Here is a 10,948-nt window from a genome sequence, read left to right on the forward strand (position 1 = left end):
TTAGGAAATAAACTATAAGTATATTTGTGCTTATGCATAGTTGTTATTTAAGTTATTGTCCGCGGTTCCATGTCGGTTCGTTGCAGTCGTCATGTTCGAGACGATCGTCTATGCTGCCACTGTTGCCGTTCCAGTTCAAAGAAAACAAATATTCATTCCGTTTTGGCTGCAGCCTTATTCCTGTGGGGGACGATAATGCATGTCACCTTGGGTGTAGCTTAAGCAGTGTTTTAGTAAGGACATACCACACAAGCTTCTACCTTATCATCATCTCAGCACCGCAATTTCGAAGGAGGGATACGCATCATCACCGCTGCCGCAAGTTCGTCTGCGCCGTCGCGGTCCTAGTTCGGGTCAAGTGCAATAGCGGAACGAAAGTGATGCCGGTAGCATTTTTTGCACCACATCATCACTGGTTCCCTGACCAACATCGTCAAAAGGGTGTCATCACATCGATACTCTTTCACTGAATTGTTCCGTGTCCGTTCCAATCCGAATAAAGGACGAGCTGTTATGCGCGAAGCGACATGGGATCTGGCCACTTCTCATACGAGGGGCAGCATCTGGGACAGCACAATAACCCAGTTTGGACACTGTTGCTGCTGGACGGCATGAACTCTCGTCCACTGAAGCTAGGACAGCAATACCAAACCTGTAGAACAATTGAAACTGATGAAACAATCCGACGATATTCAGGGCATGTAAGCAAAATTGACTTAGCATTAACCAATCCAACATAGAAGTCATATTCTATAAATGATATAACTAGTTAGCATGAAGAATAATTGTAGCAGTAATTTCGTCTTCTGTAAACTTATTTATGTTGCTCGTGCCAAGCAACAGCTGGTCGGCATCTATTTTGACAGAAAAGTTGTAAACAAGGTATCCATAATGGTGACCCTCTCAAACGCTCTGTCGTAACCTGTATAGAGTCTAATAACCTTGTTCTTCCCAAGCGAAATTTTTCGGGGATAATGAACACAAACTCATGCCATCTCTTTCTATTCATCAGCCCTACTCTCTCACACGCATCGATGAACTTTTACACATCTCTTTGTTCATTGTACTATATTTGAAGGGTTTAAAAGTGATAGATAACAATTCATGTTCATGAACTAGTTATGGTCAAATGTTAATGGTGTAATGTTAGTACCATGGTCGACCTGAGTTCAATTCCATTTTTATTGTTTTTTTTTATGATTTAAAGTTTTATTTAATTTTTAAAACATCCAGCTCCAATAACTTCAAACTCATTTACTCATTGCTAGAAATGCGTGTTTAATAGTTAATCTGTTATTTTTATTGTTTTATTTATTTCTTTTAATTCTTTTAGTATCAGTACCCCTTCATACAAACAAACCAGTAAATAGCACGATAATGAATAATAATATGGTGGCGCAACTGGCAAAGTGATTCGAAGTAGAACTAGCGATGTGGTTGGTAGCATCAAGGATGAAGCATGATCATGAGTGGAGGGAGTGAATCCGAATGTTCATTTCTATTTTTAGCTCTTTTTTGCATGGGTTCATCTTTCACGTGTGTTCACTATCCCCGAAAATGATCTGTATTTCGTTGGTCTTTTCGGGGATAATTCGTTAACGAATTATCCCCGAAAAGACCAGCGAAAACCAGCGTGGTCGGGAGCTTGGGTTGTGTGTGCTTTACCGTTGCTCACTGCTTCAAGAACATTGCTGCTCACACACACGTCAGTCTGTGGCAAACAATTGGAGGGGGAGGATGTGTTGGTTTGCTCCAGAAATCGTGTGTGATTTAGCGCGTTCTTTCGATTTGTTGAATATTAACGGGGAAAGAGATGTGATCGACATAGGTTGCGAGATAAGACTAACTTAATTTTATTCTCTACAAATTCAACTGGAAGATTTCGTGGTAGTAGTGTAATGATCCTTACATAGCGTAGGTAGTATAAGTTTGTAGTGTTAGTGTTAATAGAGGAACGCGTATTAGTTTCGCAATAGACACGGGAGCGTAAAGGTGTGTACGGAACCTTACAAAGGTTAAAAACTTTCGGCACTTTACAGTGCGTTGCAGTAATACGCAAGGTTGCCACAGTACTCCCCTCCTAGACAAGTTAACGGTAACGAGAAGGGGTTATAACTTGTCGACCCGAGCGCGTGACTTTAGCCGAAGGAGTAATAGTAGGAGTTGTGGCAGCGTGTTTCGTAATAATTGGCGTTTGCTGTTCTTCCAGCGCGTAAGCGGGTTTAAGACGATCTATCGAAACGTTAGTTGTGCGCCCACGGATGTTCAGTTTAAAAAACTTGTCGGTTCGGTTCATCACCTCGAACGGTCCTTCGTACGGAAGTGATAACGATGGTCGAATTGAATCGTTACGCACAAATACGTTCCTGCACGTTTGCAGGTCTTGATGCATGAATACACTTCGATTTCCGTGTCGCGCGGTTTCCTGGGGGCGAAGATCACGCATAGCCCTTCGTAGTTTTGTGACAAATTCAGCTTCATTCGTGCTTTGCGATACGTCAACAAAAAACTCCGATGGAATTCGGAGGGTCGTTCCGTATACCAACTCAGCAGGTGAAGCTTTAATGTCCTCCTTGTACACTGTCCGCAAACCGAGCAATATGATCGGTAAATGCTCGCTCCAGTGGTCGGCATCGTGACAGAGGATTGCTGATTTAAGTGTCCTATGCCATCGTTCGATGATACCATTCGATTGGGGATGGTACGCAGTAGTCCGGAAATGGCTGGATCCGAGCAACCGAGCTAGTTCGGAAAACAGCGATGATTCGAACTGGCGCCCTTGATCGGACGTTATGCATGCAGGAACGCCAAATCTGGATATCCACCCGGAAACAAGAGCGTCGGCGATTGTTGTCGCGGTCATGTCTGGAATGGGGAATGCTTCCGGCCACCGAGTGAATCTGTCGATGATTGTCAGGCAATAACGGTTTCCTCTACTCGGAGGAAAAGGCCCCACGATGTCTATATTGATGTGCGCAAATCGACTGTCGGGTGCGGAGTACCGAGACACAGGCGATTGCGTGTGGCGAGTGACTTTCGATCGTTGGCACTGTAGGCAGCTTCTAGCAAAAGCGATGCTTTCCTTGCGAATGTTGGGCCATACAAATCTCTCCGTCATCATTGTGGCCGTTGCACGAGTGCCAGGGTGAGAAAGATGATGTGTTGCCTGCAGCGCTGTGTTACGAAAACGTCTCGTAACGAAGGGTCGAATGCGATCGCCTGAACAATCACATAGCAGTTGTTTCTTACTGCCTGGAATCGAAAAAGACTTTAGATTCAATGACAATTTTAATTTACCTTGCTGAATGTCCTGGATTTCCTCGTCGATTTTTTGGTCATCAGCAAGGGCATCGTAATCGAGTGTAGGCACAGTTTGTATGGCAGCGATGCGGGAGAGCAAATCAGCAACGATGTTCTCCTTGCCCACTATATGCCTTATGTCCGTCGTTATCTGTCCGATGAAGTCCAATTGACGAGCTTGGCGATCGGAAGCTTTGTCGAGCTTTTGATGAAAGGCGAAGATGATCGGCTTGTGATCCGTGTAGATGTGGCAATTTCGTCCTTCTAGCATGAACTTGAAATGCCGCACAGCCAGGAAAATCGCTGTAAGCTCGCGATCATACGTGCTGTAGCGAAGCTGAGCCTTGTCGAATTTTTTCGAAAAAAATCCTAGCGGTTGTGCGTTTCCATCTACAATTTGGTGCAATACCGCGCCTGCAGCGATATCTGAAGCGTCGACCCAGAGAGATAGTTCGGCTGATTTGGCGGGGTGAGCTAGCAAAACTGCTTCGGCTAGCTGTTGCTTGCAACGGTTAAATGCGGCCATCGTCTCATCGGTCCAAGTCAGCGGCGTACGATCGTTTCGCTTATTGCCGGGAATCATCGTCAGCAGAGGAATCTGCACCTGGATCGCGTTTGGGACGAACCGCCGATAAAAATTGATCATGGCCAAGAAACTTTTCAAATCTTTAACTGTACTGGGCTGTTTGAAATTCTTGACGGCCTCAACGCGCTCCAAAAGCGGACGGATCCCCTCAGCGGAGACAGAATGTCCCAAAAAATCGAGTGTGTCACGCCCGAATTCGCATTTGGCTACATTTATTGCCAAGTTGTGTTGCTTCAGCCTCTCAAACAGCATGCGTAAATGCTCCCGATGCTCATCAGGCGAAGACGAAGCGATGAACAGATCGTCGATATACGGAAAGATGAAATCAAGTCCCCGAACGACCTCGTGAATCAGGCGTTGGAAGGTTTGAGCTGCGTTCCTTAATCCAAACGTCATAAAGGAGAACTCAAAGAGGCCAAAAGGTGTCGTGATGGCCGTTTTAGGTACGTCGTCAGGATGGATGGGAACCTGGTGAAACGCCTTCTGCAAGTCAACTTTGGAAAATATAGTTTTACCTTGCAAAATGGTCGTGAAGTCCTGAAGGTAGGGCAGAGGGTATCGATCTGGAACCGTCTGGGCGTTTAAGGCACGGTAGTCCCCGCATGGTCGCCAGGACCCATCCGCCTTTTTTACCATATGAAGAGGGCTGGCCCAGTTACTGCTTGAGGGTCGGCATATGCCGAGTTTCATCAGGTGTTCGAATTCAGTTCGAGCTGCTTCTAGTTTGTCGGGAGGCAGGCGTCTTGGTCGAGCGTATACCGGTTGTCCTGTAGTTTCGATTCGATGACAGATCGTCGATTGGCTGATCGTCCCCGGGGGTGCGAGACGGGTGATCGTCGGGAACTGAGCCAGTAAATCTGCGTATGGTGACACTGAATTAAACGTTTTAATGGAGTACTTACTGGATTTGGCAAGCGATCCGTTAGACTCGAGATGGGTGGTGTTGTCGATGAGGCGATTTCTCTTTAAATCGATTAATAAATCGAAATTTCGTAAAAAATCGGCACCAATTATTCCTGATGTGACGTCGGCGATCAGGAAACTCCACAAAAAATCTCGTCGGAGGCCAAGATTGACCTTTAGTAGAACTTCTCCATAAACTTTAATTGGTGTCCCATTTGCGGCGAACAGTTGTAGAGAGGTTGGCTTCACTTTTGCTGAATGCAATCCTCGCGGCACTACGGACACATCGGCACCCGTGTCGATTAAAAACTGCATGCAGCTGGTTGAGTCCGTAATTTTTAAGCGAAAGATTGTGACTGTGGAGGAATGTTCGCCGGGTTCCCCCATAGCATCAGCAGAGTGTCTTCATTGCTGGTTAGATGCAAATCGTGCACCGGTCGTACACGGTTTTCGACATCTCCGGGCGTCGTTGCCGAACGTGCGATGATACCAACACGGTCCGGTAGAAGGCTCCCTTAAGCTACGGTTATCGTTCCAATCGCTACGACGAGAACGGGAAAGCGATCGTCCTCGTTCATTTCTTCGGTTGGGCAAAACTCTTTCGAGCCGTTTAGATAATTCGGCGATTTCACGATGCAGTTCCTGTATAGGGTCAACAACTTCCTGTTCTCTAATGTGGGAAGGCGCCATCGCGAAATTTTGCATGTGGTCAATGGCGTCGATTTTTCGTAGTCCCATCGAATCAACGATGGCGTCGGCGATGGTCGTTTTATCCGCAGCATCTCCTCGAGAAGCGATCACCGCTACTTGAGCATGTGGCGGCAATCGAGCGGCCCACAAATCAAGCAGCACTTCCTCACTCAATGCATCGCCCGCTACTCGCTTCATCTCGTTAAATAAACGACTAGGTTTCATGTCTCCTAGCGGCATGTCCGAGAGGACACGTTGAAGACGGCGCTGCTGGCTATCGGCAAAATGCGCTATCAACTCTCTTCTGATGTATTTGTACTTATCGTATGCCGGAGTGCCATCGATGATCGAGCGTAGTTCCGTCAGCTTATTGGGTGGCACCTGAGCCATCACGATATTATATCGGCGCACATCGTATGCTGAGCTGATCCCCGATGCCGCAAACCAAAATTCCAGCGACATGAAATAGGTTTCGATGTTTGTGTCGGTCATGCTGGGCGGATTTAGTCTCGGTGCTTTTATTTCTCCTACGAGCGATTGTGCTGCATCCCTACTCGTGCCTTCGGCGGCGGCGTCGGTTTTTTTTATCTTCACTATTCATCGTTGCGCGAAAACGTAATCAACCGAATTAACACTTAATTTGCGATGCACGGTTCGATGCGGTAACGAATTAGCAAATACGGATTAAATGATGGTGGATCACGTCGGGGTCACCACTTTAGCGCGTTCTTTCGATTTGTTGAATATTAACGGGGAAAGAGATGTGATCGACATAGGTTGCGAGATAAGACTAACTTAATTTTATTCTCTACAAATTCAACTGGAAGATTTCGTGGTAGTAGTGTAATGATCCTTACATAGCGTAGGTAGTATAAGTTTGTAGTGTTAGTGTTAATAGAGGAACGCGTATTAGTTTCGCAATAGACACGGGAGCGTAAAGGTGTGTACGGAACCTTACAAAGGTTAAAAGCTTTCGGCACTTTACAGTACGTTGCAGTAATACGCAAGGTTGCCACAGTGATATTGGTTTTCTGGATTTTGTTCCATCGCTGTTTGGTTTGGTGAAATTTAAAAGGTAAGAATCATCAACCGATGTAAAAGTGTGAGAGTAAGATGATGCTGATGGTGTCTGATGCTTTTCTTTGTTTCTTTTCCTGCTTTCATCCACTGATGGCGTCGAGCATCGCCGAGGATGTGATCGAATGCGGAAAATTCTAAACGAGGAGCTTCATTCCGGAATTTGTTTGCAATAAGGTAAGTTATGATAACACACAAAACATACGAAAAAAGAGTGAGTAATCTTATTCTTAACTTTCATTTCTTGAACAGCGCTGAACTCATCCTCTAGCTTGCAACGAACGGTCAACGGATGAGGAAGGAGAGGAGGGACGGCAAAGGTACACGCACAAACGTGCACACATCAGCCTTGTCGGAGAACGAGAACACGGGAGGGGGAAGCCGGCAACGTACAGAACCTCTTCATTTACGCTCCCTCGTGCGTGCGTGCGTGCGTGCGGGTGGGGGAAGCGGGGGGGAGTGGGGTGTGTGTTTTTGTGCTTGCCTGCGTGCGTGCGTGTGTTTGTCTTTTGCGTTCGCGTTCTCCTACGGGATCACCTTGCGAAAAACACCATGGGGAGGTGGAGGCGTGTGTGTGTTTTCTCATCTTTGTCGTTTCGCGGGTCGGCCTTGTGTGCGTAATTTTTTTTTTTTGGTTTTTTCAAGAAGAAAAAAAAATTCTTCCAAAAATACCAGCGGGGGAGAGAGTGTGTGTGTATGAAAGAATGTGCTTAGAAAAAGAAAGAGAAAAATAAAAAAATGAACAACGGATTCGCAAGTGTGTTTGAACTCATTGCTATCCGTAAAAAAGCGAGGGGGGCTCGTGAAATGTAGTACACATGTATGCAACATGTATCGTGTCGCCACGACGATGTATCTCCCCGCTTGGCAAAATGTTGCGCGACATGCATGCTTGAAATCGATGCTTGTTAACATTTTATTTCAAGCATCGTGAGTGTCCCAACGTGCGCACTGAGCACACCTCCCCTCATTCTCAATGCCGCGTTTTTGGTTAATCCTCACTCTCACCCTTTCTTTCTTTCTCCTCAACGGACACACCATTCCCGCGAGCGTAGCCCGACCAAAAAATTCCAGGAAATTCCGACAGTAAGTGTGCAGTTTTTTATTCACAAAGCTATTTGAAAACATTTCAATACTTGATGGTGCGTGCTGGGCGAACAAAACGTTAGCTGCTTGCTCCACCGATGGTGCGTGCTGTTGAAAAAAAACATGCTGTTTGATGCGTTTGCCTGAGGAATGAAAGATAAATCGAGCATTAGAATGGTGAACAAAACTACTACTATTTAAAACTTACCGATCACGAAGATATTTAAAGTTAAACGGCGACTCTGTATGCCCTATCCATCTGCTTTGATCTGTTATCAGCTTTGGTAATGAAATAGCTAGGTGTGATGGAAAATAATAGAAGAATAAACAAACATTAAAAGTAATACGATTGATAGAACACAAACATCATTAGGAAGATTCTTCTTCTTATGCATGCACTTACCCATAGATCATGTAACAAAACAAACTGCATTTACGCCTGCGTTGACATCTTTCACGATTTACTTAATCACTTTTCTATTATCATTTCATAATTTTCACTGCATCTTCCGACACCGATCCTTCCAAAATGAAATTTGCATTCGTTCTGGCAATGAGTTTCGAACGATCACAACACAGCGCGAGAGTGAAGAATACAAAGTAAATGGCACTATGTACAAGTGTTGATCATATGGTCAAAATAAAGTATTATGGAATTTATTTTACTTCAAATGAATTCAATTTATTCTGATTTACATTTCAACAATTGTTATCAGCCTAGTTGTGACCGTTTAAAATTATGATGAAGTGAAAACATCATTACCAGATAAATGAAACGACAATCGACGCATTTTGACCATATCGAATTATGATCGTCTTTACACATAGTGTCATCTCTTGCGCTTCAGGGTCTCACGCTCAGAGCAAAAATTCTCCCATCTTCGCAACGGTGGGAGCGATCGGCTATGGAGGGCTGGAGGAGTGCGAGTGTGTTTCTCATGCACACAGCGAAATTTTGGTCAACACCTCGATGGTGGGAGCATTTTTCCATGGGATGGGGTAGTGGAGTGCGAGTGTGTCGCATGATTCCTTTAAAACTAAGGCCAGGGGTAGCGAGAGGCTTCAAAATGAGTTACTCTTTGCCAAGCGGGCTCGCTCAATCCGTTACCCAACCGACATTATCGCGCGACATTTTCCAATTTTGTATGAGAAAAAACGGGCTCAAAACGTTCTCAAATCGTGCTCATTAGCAGCACTAAAGAGCACGTCCCTGCAACGGTGCGACAGCGTGTATCATACATCTAGTTTCTGTATACTACATTATTGTTCAATTTCTTTCATTCTCTCCATTCTCCCTACAAAGACTCTTACTCTCATTTGTCCATTATGCACATGCTTACGCTCTTTATTGTACCTTCTTACTCGCACATACATATTTACATACTCACACAATTCACACTGCCTAAAACCGATGTGGGATACACACGTACCCGTCTTGCCTGCCTTCTCTCCTCGTTCTTCCTTTCCTCCAGCTTTGCCTTTGTCGAATGGTGTGTACGCGTCCTGCTTGCCTCCCTCTTGCTGCTCCCACGTGCTGCACTAGCGAGCTGGATGTTCGTCTCTACCTTCCTGCCGCTTCTCCCCTACCAGGCGCTAGCACGTTGGAGGATCGGATCGTTCCTGCCTTCTTTCATCTCCTGATCTGTTTTCGGCACTCCTAGGGATAGAAGGAAATATTAATTTTTTTTGCCAACAGCTGTTCAATTTAACGTCAAGCACAATACTTACCAACCAATTGAATATTGTTTCTGTCGTGGTCCGTGCTTACTTCCGTTCGTGCATGTGTTACGATTTCTTTAAAAAAAACGAAATTGATTTTATATCACAATTATCAATACAATTCAGTTTGATATAAATTGATATAACCTTTTATTAAAAACTGTACTTACCAAATAGTTTTACGTACTGGTTTCACGAGAGAAAAAAACGGACACACACCGACGCGTCCTACCGCTTGCAAACTTGATTTCCACTACCACATTTTCATGTGAACGCGAAGCAGCGCCTTCCTCGTGTGGCTATACAGGTATTCCCCGATATACGCCATACTCGATATACAGGATTTCGCTATACGCTTTTTTTCTAAATTTGACAGTTCTTTGAACAAATTGTACTTATTTTAGAAATCGAATGTCAAATGCAAAATAAATTCCCTTTTGGTTGAATATTAAAAACCATTTCAAAAGGTATAAATTTGAAAATTTCAGTATAAATTAGATCAAATAACTAATTTAGTGGCTAAAACCTACCACTTTATGCAAAATTATACGAAAATTAGCTATAATTTGACTGAAAACTTTGAAATTCGACTTTTGATAATATTCGAGATATGCTATTGCCTCCGCCCAAGCGCCACAGATTAAGCTTAAACGACTGGAAAATTGAATATCCATAGGAAAAAAATGAAAGCTTCACAGCTTCATTGGTTTGATCAATAGATGGCGTATTACAACTCATCATTATATTGCTATCCTTTTCTTGCAATGTGTTTCGACAAGTTTCATCTTATAATGACCTATATAGCCATCTAACTTTCTGAGCAAAAATCTATATGAATGGTCGTGTGGTCAGATACGTGGGTATCAACACCAATGACCATTGCTCAAATCTCACTTGCTTCAGTGCTGGTGGTTTCCGTTGGAGTTTAGTATTTAAACAATCGTATCGCCGTTCTAGTTCTAGCGATGCATAACTTCAATGCGAAACCATACAACAGTACAGAGGAAATGAGAAAGCTCTCCTCCAAGCGATGAAGCTCAACTGGTTGGGGTATCCCACCAACAGATAGCGCCACCAGCTTTTTTGCTATTTTTAGAATGCATGAGTCGTTTGCCGTCTGCTAAACGAAGTCTTTCTATATTCCGTTTAGGTAGAGAATTTGAGGCGTTTAGAAGCCGTTTAGTGGTCGTTTAGTGGATTTGTGGCACTTGGGCGGTCCGCATTGATAGCGTATATCGGGGAGTACATGTACAATGATACAAAGAGCGGGCGAGAGGAGAACGCTTGCGTGAACGATTGGTGTAGCAAGCGAAATTGGACAAGTCCCAGAAAAGCGAGACGCAAGAGTTTCTCTCTAACGATGGAAAGAGAAGAGCCATATGAAACATGAGGATGTTTGGTGTGACACAGCCAAGTTGCGAGCATAACCAGACCAACACCCAGAAGAGCGAGACAGAACGAAAAATTTTCTGAATGTTAGAATGAGAAAAATGATAGATACACATAAAAATCGCGCGATAATGCCGGTTGGGTAACCCTGAAAAGTGCTTCTATCGGATCGTCTAATCGGGCGCCATTTAATCAACC

At 44.3% G+C, this 10,948-nt stretch overlaps 2 long non-coding RNA genes across 3 annotated transcripts; both read right to left on the reverse strand.

Moving 5' to 3' along the window:
• Positions 1-1,004, reverse strand: LOC121601045. Of its 2 annotated transcripts, XR_006005973.1 has the most exons (3): positions 717-899; positions 246-652; positions 1-180 (listed from the first exon to the last, which is right to left on the reverse strand). It is a non-coding gene; the product is annotated as an uncharacterized LOC121601045 (long non-coding RNA). The 2 variants fall into 2 exon arrangements; XR_006005972.1 differs by having other exon boundaries at positions 246-1,004.
• A 6,636-nt stretch (positions 1,005-7,640) lies between these two features.
• On the reverse strand, positions 7,641-8,231 carry LOC121601062. Its single transcript, XR_006005981.1, has 3 exons — positions 8,046-8,231; positions 7,851-7,938; positions 7,641-7,785 (listed from the first exon to the last, which is right to left on the reverse strand). It is a non-coding gene; the product is annotated as an uncharacterized LOC121601062 (long non-coding RNA).
• Between the last annotated feature and the right edge of the window lie 2,717 nt (positions 8,232-10,948).

The sequence above is a fragment of the Anopheles merus genome, unplaced genomic scaffold (genome assembly GCF_017562075.2).
Source record: "Anopheles merus strain MAF unplaced genomic scaffold, AmerM5.1 LNR4000021, whole genome shotgun sequence".
Lineage (NCBI taxonomy): Eukaryota > Metazoa > Arthropoda > Insecta > Diptera > Culicidae > Anopheles > Anopheles merus.